The sequence below is a fragment of the Scylla paramamosain genome, chromosome 14 (genome assembly GCF_035594125.1).
Source record: "Scylla paramamosain isolate STU-SP2022 chromosome 14, ASM3559412v1, whole genome shotgun sequence".
Lineage (NCBI taxonomy): Eukaryota > Metazoa > Arthropoda > Malacostraca > Decapoda > Portunidae > Scylla > Scylla paramamosain.
This window is the reverse complement of record NC_087164.1, coordinates 16,114,883-16,131,082: the sequence shown is the minus strand read 5'-3', so window position 1 is coordinate 16,131,082 and position 16,200 is coordinate 16,114,883. Positions and strand designations below refer to the sequence as shown.

Genomic DNA, 16,200 nt, shown 5'->3' with positions numbered 1-16,200 from the left:
CCGCTGATCATTTACGTTAATGTAACCGAAACATTAATGTCAAATCTCTCTACCATATTAGGTAACTGACCTGCCTCGATTTGTCATATATTTTACATGACACAGTAGTATAAGAACATTCTCTCAACAACGTCCACTGATCAACTTAATGGTCGTGACGTTAACAAGAAATGTCAGTCCAATGCCTGGCTGTAACTAGTGATATCAAGAAATTATAGCATTACTTTGTATTAAGAACATGAATACAAAAATGTTCAAAATGTCATGAAAGAAACTAAGGTTAACAAAAACTATATGAACTGGAAATTGCAATAAACCTAATCTAACCTTATCTAAAACACTATCATTGTTCATTTTCCTGAGTGGTGGCGGCACAGGGGATCGCCACAAAGGACTTGACCTAATGCAGATAACGTTATTCTGCTGATTGTTCTTTCCATGTCCTCAAAGCGAGACAACTAAAAGCTGAAGCAAAGTTATCTCGCTTTACACAGGTGCAAGATGTAAAAGGCCTGAAAGCAGAATAGCACGAAAAGAGCACCGGAGAGGAGACTCGTTTGAAAGAGTTCCCAGAATTGTCTTTTACTTTTTATATTCGTCTTTTTTTCTTACTTTTATACATATCTCTCCTTCTCCCTACCTCTCCCCACCACTCTCTCTCTCTCTCTCTCTCTCTCTCTCTCTCTCTCTCTCTCTCTCTCTCTCTCTCTCTCTCTCTCTCTCTCTCTCTCTCTCTCTCTCTCTCTCTCTCTCTCACAGCGCTTGTGGCTTTCCAGTTGCATAATACCCTGACGCCAGTGGACCAGGAAGACAAGGGGAAATTGATGCACTAAAAGAGTCCTCCTGCAATAAAGATAACCCCGGACAGCGGCTGACGATCAATACGGAGCAACTGAAATGTTAATGGTGTTGATCTATTGTTAACTCTGAAGGGACAGCCAAGCGATGCAGGAACAGGAGGAAGAGAGAGAGAGAGAGAGAGAGAGAGAGAGAGAGAGAGAGAGAGAGAGAGAGAGAGAGAGAGAGAGAGAGAGAGAGAGAGAGAGAGAGAGAGAGAGAGAGAGAGAGGGATAGAGAGAGTTGGTATCTAGTATTTTTAGGGTAAATAGTAAAATCAGTGGGAAAATACTAAGCTGTTGAACGAAAACCTGTAAAAGGAAGGAGGGAAGAGAAGAGGGGGAGAGGAGAGCACAGGAAATGTAGCAAGAAAGAGAGGGTGTGTAAATTTTTCAAACTTTTGTACGCAAGTGAAAATGAGTAAAAGAAACTAAACTGCCAAAGGGGCTAAAAGAAAGTAAAGCACAATTGTTTTATTCAGGGTGGACAGGAGAACGAAGTGTGAGTTTAATGAAGACACGAAGCTTCAAACACAGAAATGCAAATAAAAAGTTGAGAGCCGGGGGAAAAACGAGAAAGAACAAAGATTACACAAGTGTCTCTCAGCAAGAAAATCAAGGAGTGAAAATACTAGAATAACAGGAGCATTTTACCAGAAACACTTAACAAAAAATAGAATACTAGAAGAAAAAATATATGTATGTAAACATCACATGAGAAAAGAATTCTCCTTTATCATATGAATAAAGTTCACGGAGATAAATAAACTTTTTTTTATTTATTCATCTCCTGTACTGGAAAAAAAAAAACATCTAAGATATGATAACAATACATAACCAAAATTCATTAAAGTATATATACACACAATTTTCGAAAACAATTGTACATTCGATAGAAAAAAAGCAAAATAAGATTAAGAATATAAAGAATAAACAAAAGAACATAAGGTGTACATTTTACTAATTCTCTTCTTCTTGGGCCGTGGAGGGAGGCGAGGCCAGGCGAGGGGAGGCGAGGGGGAGGCAAATCAAGATGAAGGGAGGGAACATAACGAATAATAACGGAGAGAAAAGTACCATATTCTTATAATTCTCCCTTTTAGATTGCCAGGCCCGGCGGGAGGTACGGCGAGGCAGAGAGAGGGAAGAGGAAAAAAAAGGGAAAGAAAGGAGAAAGGAAAGACGTGATTCAAAGAAAGGAAGGAAACAGTTTCCAGACGGCTCCTTTCTTCCCTCACACAATATAGCAACAACTTTTCTTTTTATTTGTTTTCTTTTTTTCCACTCCATTTACCCCATCCCACATCCACCCACCATCACTCCTTCCTACTTCCTTTTTCCACATCCCTCCATCACCACCACCACCACCACCACCACCACCTTCAAAATACGTCGTCGCCTTTAAACCATTGTGACCTGACCTGCCTCTGACCTGACCGACCATTGCACCTTCCTCCCCCTCCTCCTCTTCCATCTCCCCATATTGCTACTCTCCCCTAAAAAGGACAGGAAATAATAGACGTATATAAGTCTCCCTTCATGGCCACAAAACTTGAAGATGTTTGTACAGGAAGCTATTTTTTTTCTTCTTTCAGGGGGTGAGAAATGTCATAGATGAGACCTTTGGGTGTATATTCTTGGTGGTGGTAGTAGTAGTAGTGGTAGTAGTAGTAGTAGTAGTAGTAGTAGTAGTAGTAGTAGTAGTAGTAGTAGTAGTAGTAGTAGTAGTAGTAGTAGTAGTAGTTGTTGTTGTTGTTGTTGTTGTTGTTGTTGTTGTTGCTGTTGTTGTTGATGCTGTTGTTGTTGTTGCTGTTGTTGTTGTTGTTGCTGTTGTTGTTGTTGCTGTTGCTCTTGCTGCTGGTTGTTTTTCATGTTGTTGCTGTAGCAGTAGTAGTAAGCAGTGGATTAATCGAATGTGAGGATAATGGTGATGATGGTGATGATAAAACGAAAATTGCAAGCAATTATGAACTATGTAGGTAATTAGGAACCATTTAAAAGACAGACAAATAGCATTAATAGATACAGTAAATAACTGATCTACTTGAACTTCCTTACGCCCACACACACAACACACTCACATGATGAATAGAGAGGAAAGTACATAGGTGAAGGAAATTATATATTTTTTTCCTATCACCATTTCGTTGAGTGGAAATCGAGTAATATTTCACCATTCCCCTTTTTATTTTATTTTTTACTGTCCTACTTGGCTCGTCTCCCTCCATGTGAGTTATTATCAAATAACAATACATCACAAAAAATGTAGAAAAAGTGTTGAAACGTGTCATATAAGAATCGAACCAAAATGATTTATAACGAAAGAAGATTGTCTACGTTCACTGTTATTGTGTTTGTGTGTGTGTGTGTGTGTGTGTGTGTGTGTGTTATACTACGGGTATGTACTGCATGCCTATCAAATTCAATCTTCAAGCAACTCCATATACAAAATTCTTGACTCTGCTCATGTATGCTTCAAGGAGTACTATTACTGTTCTTCCACCAATAACACTATCTAACAAAATTTCACTTTTGTCTTGTCCTCGGTTCCAAACCATAATTTTCGTTAATTCCATCTAAAAAAAAAAAAATATTTTGATCTTAAAACTTTGCTTTTGTGGTTAGAACACTGAATTACATTTTTGCCTTATTTCATTATAGTATGGGTTACTATTGGTTTTCATGTCAGGGAAAGACTTTTGCAAAATCTCAATTGCTTATCTAATTGCTTTTGAAATGTTGCAAATAAGTTAAAACAATGAAAAAAAGAATATAAGGTATTCAAAAGATTTTTAATTTTAATATGATCATTCTTGAACTGACTAAATCTAGCAAGAAATTTTTCATATTTAGAAGAATTTGCTTACATTTCAGAAATCTCAAATCTTCCAAAATGTTCTACCAGACACTTTTAGAAGTTTCTAAAACATTCTATTCAATGTAAAAATTTCCAAAATATTCTAGAACCTTCTAGAATACAGTATAAATATGTAGAAGTATCAATAATTTTCTAGAATCTACAAAAATTTGAGAATGATTCAGAATATTCTAAAGTAGGTTCAAGAATATTCTAGAAAGATTGAGAACATTCTGGAACACATTCTAGAAAGACTAAGAATATCCTAGAATACTGCTTGACAATATAAAAGTAGGGGCTTGCAGACCACTAATAAGTTCTTCTTTGGCTGCCTGAGAAGACACATCACAAGTCGTGAAATGGCATCAAGAGGCTGCAATCATTCTTCAGATGCATTCTGCTACATACGAGTATGTGGTCGATTCATCAAGACAAGAGCAAAGAAAGTTCTCTGTAACAGCATTTTGAAAAATGGTGAAATTTAGCTATTTTGGGGCAAAAAAAAATCATTATAAAAGCCTTAAAAGCAAAAGTCTGAAAGGAATAATGGAGATTTTCTATTATTTTGTAATGAAAAGAGTTGGAAAATAACACCTGCTTGTCAGACAAAAATCGTGCTACATAGTGATAATTATTAGCTAACTTAATTATTATTTCTCCTGCCAGTCATACAAGTCCGAAGTTTTATTGCTCTCTCTCTCTCTCTCTCTCTCTCTCTCTCTCTCTCTCTCTCTCTCTCTCTCTCTCTCTCTCTCTCTCTCTCTCTCTCTCTCTCTCTCTCTCTCTCCTGCTATTCACCTAATCTGCAGACTTATAAATATTATGAAAGCTCTCTCGTGAATGATTAATCGTCTTTCATATTAGTGAAATTATGGAAATGATGACGATTTTATATTAGAACTGTAATTTTTCACAGCACCCATTCAACATACTCGTACACAGTGAACCCCAGGAGGGCAACGGGTGCGCCACGACGGTAACAAATCGTAAAAGAGGAACGAGAAAGATTATAAAGAATCGAAATAAGAAACCGATTTTTCTTACAGCCCACTTCACGTAAACAAGACAGAAAAAGAGCTTCGTAAAAAAAAAGAGAGAGAGAGAGAGAGAGAGAGAGAGAGAGAGAGAGAGAGAGAGAGAGAGAGAGAGAGAGAGAGAGAGAGAGAGAGAGAGAGAGAGAGTCACGAAAACCTGCAATACACGTGTCCTCTCTCTCTCTCTCTCTCACCTCGACACTCACTAAGGAAAATAACAAAGCCACATATACAAAGAGACGAACCCTACCTTTCCTCCTTGAAGGTATTTCGTCCTTAACTCCCAACTTTCCTTCCTACTCGTACTCTCCAGAAAAACAACGACACAGGAATTCTTATCCCCACTCAGCCAGATCCTCAAGGTCTGTCATTTGCATTTAGAGTAGGTCCTTTTTTTTCTCCTCCAGGGCAATTAGTATTTTCTTACACGTCTGCTGTAGAAAGAAATTAAACTAAAACATGAAAACACCTGTGAATCGGGTGCTTGAGTTTGTTGTTGTTGTTGTTGTTGTTGTTGTTGTTGTTGTTGTTGTTGTTGTTATTATCACTTGATATTGTTCTTATTGAAGCTTTATTACTACTATTATATTTACTATTATTTCAACAGCGAAAGAAAAAGAAAAAATATTTAAAAAAATACCGATTTCCTAGTTTTCAAGGGAGGGTATAATCACACCGAGGTTCCCTGAGAGCCTTCCTCTCTTTCAAGGCTGCCACCTCACTGATAATCTCTTTTGTTTCCTTCACGAATTCGATCAGGTCCTTTGTCTTCCGCTGCCGTGCTTCAAGCTGCAGCTCCGAGGTACGAATGACCGTTCAGCGATCACGTGCCTAACACAAGGACAGCGAGAGGAACGGCGCAAGTGCTAAGATGAGGCATGCATACGAAATGTAACATTATTATATAAGCGGATACAGTTTAGAAGAGAGACAGATAAATTTGGCATTATGCGAAACATAAGAAGTCAAAAAGGCACTGACAAAAAAAAACAAAAAACAGACAGGTTAAATTATTTGCATGTGTCCGCTTGTTAGGAGAAACTACAGAGGATTAGGTCCACATGAAAGTCTAACAAAGATTTTACGCCGAGTGCTGTTCTTTACCCATGCCTTTATCTGTGCTTGGGGTCGGCACTGAGTTGCATAGTGTTGTGGCCTCAGCGGCAGGAGGACGGATACAAAATAAACAAAAATTTTTCTCAAGGTTGGGCCATATCTCTGCAGTAACGCCTGACACCTTAATGAAGCTAGATTTACTCTCATTGGTGCTTTATTAGGCGCTGCTTGACACTCATCCCACGCGCGTGAGACGCGAGCTGCGACGTGACAAGGCTGGCAGAAAAGTGGGTTGCAGATACACCCGTGATGCAGACCACTTGTGTGTGTGTGTGTGTGTGTGTGTGTGTGTGTGTATATATATATATATATATATATATATATATATATATATATATATATATATATATATATATATATATATATATATATATATATATATATATATATATATATATATATATATATATATATATATATATATATATATATATATATATATTTTTTTTTTTTTGGGGGGGGAGCGACGTCTCTCTCTCTCTCTCTCTCTCTCTCTCTCTCTCTCTCTCTCTCTCTCTCTTACACACACACACACACACACACACGCACGAACAACTACTACGGGGTCTTTACATGTATCATAACTCCTCTAATCAAGTCCCACTGCTATTCACTGCTGGCTCAACAGGCTATAAGAGTGAAAGCAGACAAGCCTAAATTGTCTCCAATCGATCCAGTTTGAAAGAATATAGAACATACAGAAGTACGAAACAACAGTAGCATACTTAAATCTCAACACGATTAACAATCACTTCACGGAAACTTGTTACAGTCATTCTTTATTTACCTCTCCCGGGAAGTTACAGGCTTTCTGAATTCCACAGCGCACAACGCAGTAACAAAGAATACCAACTCAAGAAAAAATAGCGAATTTACGTTTCTTGAATTTTTTTTTACGAGGTTCAACAGTCAGGGAAAAGAACCTGACTTGCATCGCCCGCCACAGTCACGCCCTCGACTCTTTCTTGACGGGGCGCGAGAGACTCTTGCAAAAGGACTTGCAAAGGAGGAAATATCACGCTGCACATTACATATATCCCCTTGTGTCTCCGTTTTGTTCAGTGGTAATACTGTTCCGCTCTGAACAGAATCTCTCAGCTTATATTCACTTGAGCTTTAGTCTCATACTGTAGTAGCAAATTCTGTATTTTGACAAGCTCGGTAAACAGTCCTGTCTTCTTGTGCTTCTCATAATCCTTTGTAGCATAAGAGCCTCGAGTATGAATAAGTAATCGACAAACATTTGTTATTAAGTGCGTTATATATTACTATCTATTTCAATGCTGCGTTGTAGTATCATACTGAACGAAATGCCTTAAACCCTATTATTATTTTATATGTTACAAGAAAACAAGTCAAACTGATATTTTGGAGAGAAGGGAACAACAGCTGCTCACCAGTTGCCGTTGCCGGATGAAAGGACAGCAGGCACTCCAAGTAATCCTCTTATTCTTAAACGCAAATACGGTTTTCTTTTTTTAGTTCCCAAGAACCTCTCACATGTACACTTCAATATGTCCAGGCACCTCCATCTCCACGTCTATATGTATCTCTTCACCATATCCTCTTTTTGTATATGTTAATGTTTCACAGATTTTGGCACATCAGTATTTCGCACATGTCACGCATCTCACCTTATCACCCCTGCCTCGCCATGTACCCGGTGATCCATTCATGCTAGTTCGTGTTAATCCATGTCACTGTCATGCATTAAATCACGAAAAATGGTTCCGCTTCAAATATTTAAGCTTTTTATAACGAATCATGGGAATGCATTTCTAATATGTTCACCTTCTCATTTCTCCCCTGTATTTCATTTTACTAATTACATAAACATTACAGAGAGGCTTCCGGGAAATATTCACTAATGTTATCACGTAAACACATTAAATCAAACAATCGAAATTAATTATGCTCAGCTAGATGAGCAAATAATATTCGTTACTAACGTTGAAAAAAATCAGCTCATTACTACCGGATACCTTAGGAAAAATTTACACTATTTTCTGAGTAATGCAAGCAATTCCCTTCTCTCCTCTTTGTTTCAATAAATATACAAACATTTCTCTCCATTCCACCCTGCTGGAGCACCTACTGCAAGCTGGCAGGGGCCGGTGCGTCAATACAACACAACCTCCTGTGCATGGGATTACCAGGAGCGAAGTTTTAGCATGAAGATATACCATTAACACCTCTATCATTATGGCTCCTATAGCAGTATATTGTCATAACTTCTTAATGTGGATTTGAATCATCACTTGTTACCATCATTGCCTCCACTACTCCTCTTTAACGTCGTCATAATCAGTCACAACCACCATCGTATCGTCATTATTTTCTTAAATCAGGTCACCATACTGTGTGTGACAAGTAGGCAACAGTTATTAATTAATCTTTTAATGATGAACAGCAGGATTATAAACATGTATCACTTCAAATAAATTACGTTCCTAGTCCGCGGATGTGTACTCGTACATGGGGCGCTGTGCAATCCTCCAAATAGATTAGCCACATGACAGCCGTGCAGTAAGGAGAGACGAAAAATCAAACACCTCAGCACCACCAAACAGCTGCACGTCTTAATATTTCTTGGAGAGAGAGAGAGAGAGAGAGAGAGAGAGAGAGAGAGAGAGAGAGAGAGGGAGAGAGAGAGAGAGAGAGAGAGAGAGAGAGAGAGAGATAAAAAAATTTCCTTCCTCGAGGCTCAAGTTGGTGTTGGTCGTCTCTCACCCAGAAAAATCGGTAACCGCCTCCAGCAGGTAAATACTGTACGGCCCACGCCCACGGCTCTCCTTCCAAGTTAGGGCAATAAAAGCTAGGCTGGAGAGAGTAGGATTCTTAAGCCTAACATCACTCCCAGGAGACGACATAAAGGGGGAAAAACAGGGGTACATAGGGGAAACTGAGGACGTCACCCTTTTCCTAACACTTCATGGTGAAAAAAAAAAAAAACGAAAATAACAGTAAAATAAGTATAAAAGTAAAAATAAATCTGACCAAATCGTGACCGCCGTTTCATTTCATAAATAGAAATGCAAAGGCAATACTTTTGATAATCGGAACTTGCTAACTTACTGACACCTCCATGTCATCTCATAACACGGTGTAGACGGAAACGTTCTCTAACAGACACCCGCTGACAATACTCCCGGTTGGTTTTCTTTGTCACATCTCTTTCCGCGAACCAACACTTCTCTCTTTCTTCGCGTGCGGTGCCTCCTACCTGTTTTCCTTTTCTTTTCTTCATCCCTCTGCCCCATTCATCACCAGGCCGTTTCCCAAAAATGTTCTATAGAAGTTCACGCGATACGTTTCTCTCTCAGTGTACGTGTGTTAATGTTTTCTATCCACAATATGAAAAACACACGCAAAAAACTTATCTCCTTGCCTTGTTGACGCACTATTTCTTACCACAAAAGTATACAACTGAAGAGTAGCAACAGCAGCAGCATGTACTAAAAGGGTCCAGTGGCTTTCGTGTGATGTTTATGCACCCCATACAAAGAGCTAGTTATATGATACTTACGTACAATGGGATTTTGCGTACCTCACATACGTATCCCTCCTTCTATACACACATACGTAAGCTCTTCCTTCCGATAAGCGGAATAAAAATTTATTTATCTATTTTATTTATTTATTTTTCCACGGACATGATTTTAGAGTTTAACAAGAAAATAAAAAAAAAGGAAAATGGATACTAAATTTCATTTTAACTTAACGAGTCTCAATTTAATTAATTACATCTGTTTTCCTCCTTTATGCTTATCTCATAAATATGTTTAATAGCAAAAGAAATTATGTAGAAATTTTCATCACAAAAAGAACTCGCAAAACAGCAAGCAATGAACACTAGAGACAGAAAAATAAAACTGATAAAAACGATAAAAGTTGTATAACAAAGGGCATAAGATAACACAAAGTGAAGCAAAGAATAATGCTTAACTGAAAGAAAAATAAAATATAGATATAAAAAACAAAAAGGCATAAAGAGAAGTCTGAAAAAAAGGGGAAGGAAAACACCTAAACAAGACATAAAAGGCAAGGAAGAGATGAGTAATTCAGTCAATGCACAGAGAATAAAGCGGCAGTATTCTTCCATCTCGCTAGTTCAGTGTACAACCAAAGCTGTCTCTCTTATATCACAGCCATAAATAGGGGTAGAGGAATGTCTTAATCCTTAGACTGCTATTTGGCACACCTTGTTTTAATCGCATACTATTCGATGCTTTTCTTTTTGTTCTACAGCCGTTACTAAACATAATGCTATACTACACTAGAAACCGGAAGGCCCTTTTATTCCCTCTTTTCTTTCCTTTACGTACTTGTAAACATTTTGCACTGTGCCTTTAGCGGTGTGAACTGACGAGGAAAACAACACATACTGATTTTAAAAGAGATAAAAAAAAAATAAAAAGTAAAACCCTGGAAGTTAAAGGCAAAACTGTTCCTATCCCTAAAAGATGAATCGCCTTAAAATAAACAATTAAGAGAATACACAAACAAATACTGGGTTGGCAAAAGGCGGTAACATGGCCAGGATAAACTCCGCCCTGGCCAGGATTACACAACCTTTCAATAACAAGGTGGAAGAGGCCCCGCGTATCAGGCTCAATATCCACCTGTCTAAACAACCAGCCGTGACCTTCAAACGGCAACTGTCCACAATACATACAACTCGAGGGGAAAATCAATAAAAAAAAAAAAAAGAAAGAAAAAAACACGACGAGCTGGAGGGAAAGGACGAGGATAAGGACGAAGGGAACGATAAAGAAAAGGAGAGTCTTTTCATCTAAGAAGATTCCAAATATACATTCACATAATTTGATTACGAAAAGAGATTATTCTTCTCATCCACTCCGTCAAGTCAAAGTAAGAAAAAATTTAAATGTTGCACTAAGTTTGGATAATTTGTGAGTAGTTTACTTGCTGCATATAAATACGGACATTATAGAGTAACTGTGTGTGTGTGTGTGTGTGTGTGTGTGTGTGTGTGTGTGTGTGTGTGTGTGTGTGTGTGTGTGAGCTGATTTCCGTATGTCACATTTACATGACGCCCGCACTGGTTTCATAAAAAAAAGTCCTAGCGACCCAAATGCATAACAGCCAGCACTGGACACTACGCTTACCTTTACTACATCACCCAATATTCTCTTTCAACATGCAACACTCCTTGTCATAACAATCCATACACCGTAACTCTAATTTTACCTACTTATCAACATTATTTCACCTTCAGACCACAGCCTTCCTGAAGAAGCCACTCATATTTACCAAGGAATACTTCAACAGCAAAGTCCACATATAGCTCTATAATTCTACTGTTAATCTTTCCACCTAGGTACAAAACACAAATGGCGCAAATCTCTCCCATTATTCTCGTCCTCATCAGCTTCCATCCGAAACACGAGCTTGAGGCTTTGAATGTTCCCTGCCAGAACTTTGCGGCAGACTCTCTCTGGTGATATGAGTTAGATTAAGAGACGCCTGGTCTCCCTCCCTTACCCCGAAGCTGAGTTGAAGTAGTACATATGAGGCGTTCGTGTCTCTTGGTTTACTCTAAAGGTGGAAGAGCGGATGACAGAGGCCCCGAAGGTAAATGAAAGATAAAGGGTGTCTGTAACTCTGCCCTTGTTTATTGTTGTTGTTTTTGTTATTGTTGGTTGTTGTTGTTGTTGTTGTTGTTGTTGTTGTTGTTGTTGTTGTTGTTGTTGTTGTTGGTGATGGTGGTGGTGGTGGTGGTGGTGGTGGTGGTGGTGGTAGTGCTGTTGTTACACTTTGGTTGGTGGCACAAGGGAGTAGAAGGCGGTGCCGCTGTGATTTACAACTTTAACATTCCGCCTCTCTCTCTCTCTCTCTCTCTCTCTCTCTCTCTCTCTCTCTCTCTCTCTCTCTCTCTCTCTCTCTCTCTCTCTCTCTCTCTGTACCTATTTTATAATTCTGTTTCATGACCATGTTGTGTATGATTGATAGGTGTGTGTGTGTGTGTGTGTGTGTGTGTGTGTGTGTGTGTGTAGCTCACCACTTAGCGTCTCTACCTAGCTGCGCTATCTTGCCACACCCTTTTCTGACCTGCTCATTCCTATCCTTTCCAAACGTGCTACAAAACGCTACTCACGTCCCACCACACCCTGCAACCCCGCCTCCCTTTCCTTCCACCCGGCCTGTTCCACCGCGCCACACCCAGACTAGCCCTGCCTCTATCTCCTGCCGTCTCTGTAATCTCTTCTGACACCCAATAAGGTACTCATCCCAATGATATTAACGCATGGAAAATCTAATTAAGAGAACGTCGGCTATAAACAGAAGAGGAGCTTCAGTAAAGATGGATAGAGGAAAGATAGAGAAGTACTAACAAAACTGATCCTTTACTATGAATGAACTAAGGAAAGAAAGTTCGTATTGGATATATATGTGAGGCTGCGGTTTTGAAAGAGGAGAAAAAGGAGAAGGAGGAGGAGGAGGAGGAGGAGAGAGAGAGAGAGAGAGAGAGAGAGAGAGAGAGAGAGAGAGAGAGAGAGAGAGAGAGAGAGAGAGAGAGAGAGAGAGAGGGGAAAGGAAAGCCAACAAACTTAATCAAGCAAGACTTGTAGTTCAATTCTAATGAAGCGGAGTGTGGAGTGACGTGTTTGAGGAGAGACAGTGGAGGCGGCGGCAGCACACTGGGGAAAGCATCAGGCAGTGGCGGAATGAGCTCGGGACTAATGCTGGGAGGAAGTAGGGAGGGAAACAAGGCCGCAGGAGGTCAATGAGAAGGAGGAGAGAAGAAAAAAAGGAAAGGATTTACACAAATAGACATCCAGACACAAACTGACAGACAAACCGCATTGCACAATACGACTAATTGCTTGTATATGTTAAAGGACTAAAATCGAAAGACTTCCGTTTTTTTTTTTTTTTACACACTGGAAGGCTCTTGTCCTGTAGTGAGGATCAAAGAAGCTGATAATGGTGATATAACAAGTTCACTGAGATAACGTTTTGAGATACGCGTTCTCACCTCCCACGTTCCTGCTTCACTTTCCTGCCATGTGCGCCAGGTATAATCTGAAGGAGCCGTTTGAAAGCTGTGTTTAAAAAGAAAGTTATTTAATGCTTTATCATACTGCACTATCGCGGTGGCAAACTTATTCCACACCAGCTTCCACAGGGAGAAAATATAGGGTCGGTAGTTGACAGCCGTACCCTTCTTGAGTCTGCGTCTGAATTTAATCCCATTTCTTTTCATCTGTAGTGGCGCGGGGTGAAAATACCAAGTTGCCGAAACCTGTGCAAATACTTCTAGTACTTTCGAAGACTCAATCAGGTTTCCCCAAATTCTCCACCTCTGAAAGTCAGCAAAGTCTTGGCCCCACACAGTAGTTGCCCAAGTGGGGGTCTATCACTTTCCCTGGCATGTCCTGAAAGGCTCCCTATTTCAGAGATTATTCTTGTCGGTAGTAGAAAAGAATAATGATAATGATGATGTTGCTGATGATGATGATGATGATGATGTAATATACTGGCAATGCTAATGAAAGGAAGGACAGATTTAGTAGCATATATGTATGTATATGAATGGAAAAGAAAAAAAAACTGAATCACGAAATTTGAATGGAGAAATTACTACCATCACTACTGTCAGGACCATATCACTAACAACAACTATTACTATTATATCTACCACCATTCTATCACCACCACCATTATCAATGTCATCACTTTGACCTACTTTTGTTCTTTCTTTCTGGAATATAATTATACGCTGCACTTTCCTTATAAAACTGCCCTCCATATTTTTCTTTTCTCCCTTTACAACTTATATAATTGCCTCTTGAGCCGGTGCACTCTTCCGTCTTCTTTCCAGAGTTATGTAAGATTTCTTTTATCCTCATAATTTCTCAGTATCCCTTTTTCCTCTCATTCTTTAGGGGAACATTTTCTTCTTTGTGTTCCTTTGTGACCGATGCCCAAAGGTCTGGACGATCAGTGATGGTCATGGTGGTGGTGGTGGTGGTGGTGGTGGTAGTAGTAGTAGTAGTAGTAGTAGTAGTAGTAGTAGTAGTAATGGAGTTGTTTCTAGATGCTGATAAAAATCTTAGTACTATAGTTTTGTAGCTCATTATTATTACTTTTGTTGTTATATTTTTTTTTCATTATTATTATTGTTGTTGTTAATTATTTTATTATTATCACCATCATCATCATCAGTTTTAGTTTACTAGCATTGTTACTACAACTACTTTTATTCCTATCTTGTTTTCCAGTCATATCAATCGACCTTTTGATGTCTATCTAGTTCCCTTCGCTCTCATCCTTTCATAAAATACAATACGCAAATTTACAAACTAATACACATCTTAAGAAAAAGGCTTCACGCAGTCTTTACTCCCTTTCCTTTTACCGCAAACTCTTGTCATTTCAAGCAAGCTGGAATGTATCCCTTTTCCTTTTGCAAGTTATCATTCATACCACCTTCTCTTTCCCATGTCGTATTCTCCCCACCTGCTGCCAATACTTTACAGGAATCCAGGGCGACCGTGTGCGGCAGGAGAAAAAAATCTGTGCACCAGTTACCTGTCTCTCTTTGATTAAATTAGCAGGAAGAGGGAGTCCCGGCGAAGAGATGGAGAAAAATAAGTGTCTAGACAGAAGGAAGGTTTGGAGGGAAACACTGTACGGCACTGGTGCAGAGAGAGAGAGAGAGAGAGAGAGAGAGAGAGAGAGAGAGAGAGAGAGAGAGAGAGAGAGAGAGAGAGAGAGAGAGAGAGAGAGAGAGAGAGAGAGAGAGAGAGAATGGTTGGATGAGGATATGTGTGTGTGTGTGTGTGTGTGTGTGTGTGTGTGTGTGTGTGTGTGTGTGTGTGTGTGTGTGTGTAAGAGAGGTGGCGAAAGGGATTGAGTGGCAGCAGATTCGACAGAGAGAGAGAAAAAAATAAAAAGGAAAAATAAAGGAATATCAAAAGCATAAAAGACATATAACATCCTCATTACCACAATCACCATTATTTTGATATAGTAAATTCAAACGAGAAGACGAATAATTTCAGTGATACTAGAAACAAGTAACAAGAGGATACTGCCTATTTAGTGTGTGTGTGTGTGTGTGTGTGTGTGTGTGTGTGTGTGTTGGCCATGCAGGGTGATGATGAGATTCTCAGGCCACGTAATGAGGCTATTTAGCTTGGAAATTGCTCTCTTTTTATCCGAACACACGAAGCATCCATGGTAACACACACTTCTCAGTAAACGCATTTTCTTCATTGACATTCGTTCGCACATCAAAGCTTCAGTAAAAAAAAAAAAAAGAAAGAAAGAAAGACATCAAACGCTACGAAAATGGAAGACCAAAATGAAGACAAGGTTTTACACGAAATCACGATCTCTGGAAAAAGGAAACGGTGGGCAGTCACGATCCTCATAGGAACACACATTCAAACACTACACGACGAAAAAGAAATGAAAAATATATATGCAAACCTATAAAGTCACGCAATTGTAAATGACCTACAGATACGTATCATCATGCAGAAAACAAAAGATGTAATGAAAACAATTTTGCTTGTTCACCATCTAAAAAGAACAAACACACAGGAAAAATAAATAAATCATTATCAATAAATAAATAAATAGACATAAACACATGTAATTGAAATAACTCAGTTTGAAAAAAGAAAAGGCAAAGACAACAATTTCAAGAAAATACATTTTAACAAATCCAGACAATATGGGAGTATCATAAACACTGAGGACCCTTCAGCGTGACAAACAAACACAACCTGCAGACTCCTTCCCTCCGTCTTGGCGTGGAGGCCGAGGACTAAGAATAAGGAAAGGGAAGGCGGTAAATGCCTACAGGGCACACAGGGGAAAGGAGGAAAAACGTCTGCCATTATAGGTCAGAAAGGCAGCACCATTAAGAAAACTGGGCAGAGGAAAGCAGCCAGCAAACAGGATGTGAAGAAAGGGAGACGAAAAGAAAAAAAGTTGGAGAGCAGGAGAAGGATTAAGAGATGGAGGAGGAAGAGGGAAAAGTCGACCGCAGAGACCTACGGCAGATGCGATTGCAGTGCGTTGAAGAGGAAAGGGGGAAAAAAGGGGAGAGACCCTATGTAGGCAAAACTGAGAATGTGAGAGGGGAAGATGAGGGCTTAGGGGAAAGTTGGGCAGTGATGTGTGTGTGTGTGTGTGTGTGTGTGTGTGTGTGTGTGTGTGTGTGTGTGGTCATTTAACGGGGGAGAGAGAGAGAGAGAGAGAGAGAGAGAGAGAGAGAGAGAGAGAGAGAGAGAGAGAGAGAGAGAGAGAGAGAGAGAGAGAGAGAGAGAGAGAGAGAGAGAGAGAGAGAGAGAGAGAGAGAGAGAGAGAGAGAGAGAGAGAG

The 16,200-nt window shown here is 39.4% G+C and overlaps 1 long non-coding RNA gene across 1 annotated transcript in view; it reads right to left on the bottom strand.

The window, feature by feature from the left end:
* Positions 1-1,776: 1,776 nt before the first annotated feature.
* The window catches only part of LOC135106696 (uncharacterized), a 95,914-nt gene continuing 81,490 nt past the window's right edge, over positions 1,777-16,200 (bottom strand). Inside the window, exon 3 of the long non-coding RNA XR_010271416.1 lies at positions 1,777-2,715. This is a non-coding gene — a long non-coding RNA (uncharacterized LOC135106696). The remainder of the gene's footprint in view (positions 2,716-16,200) is intronic.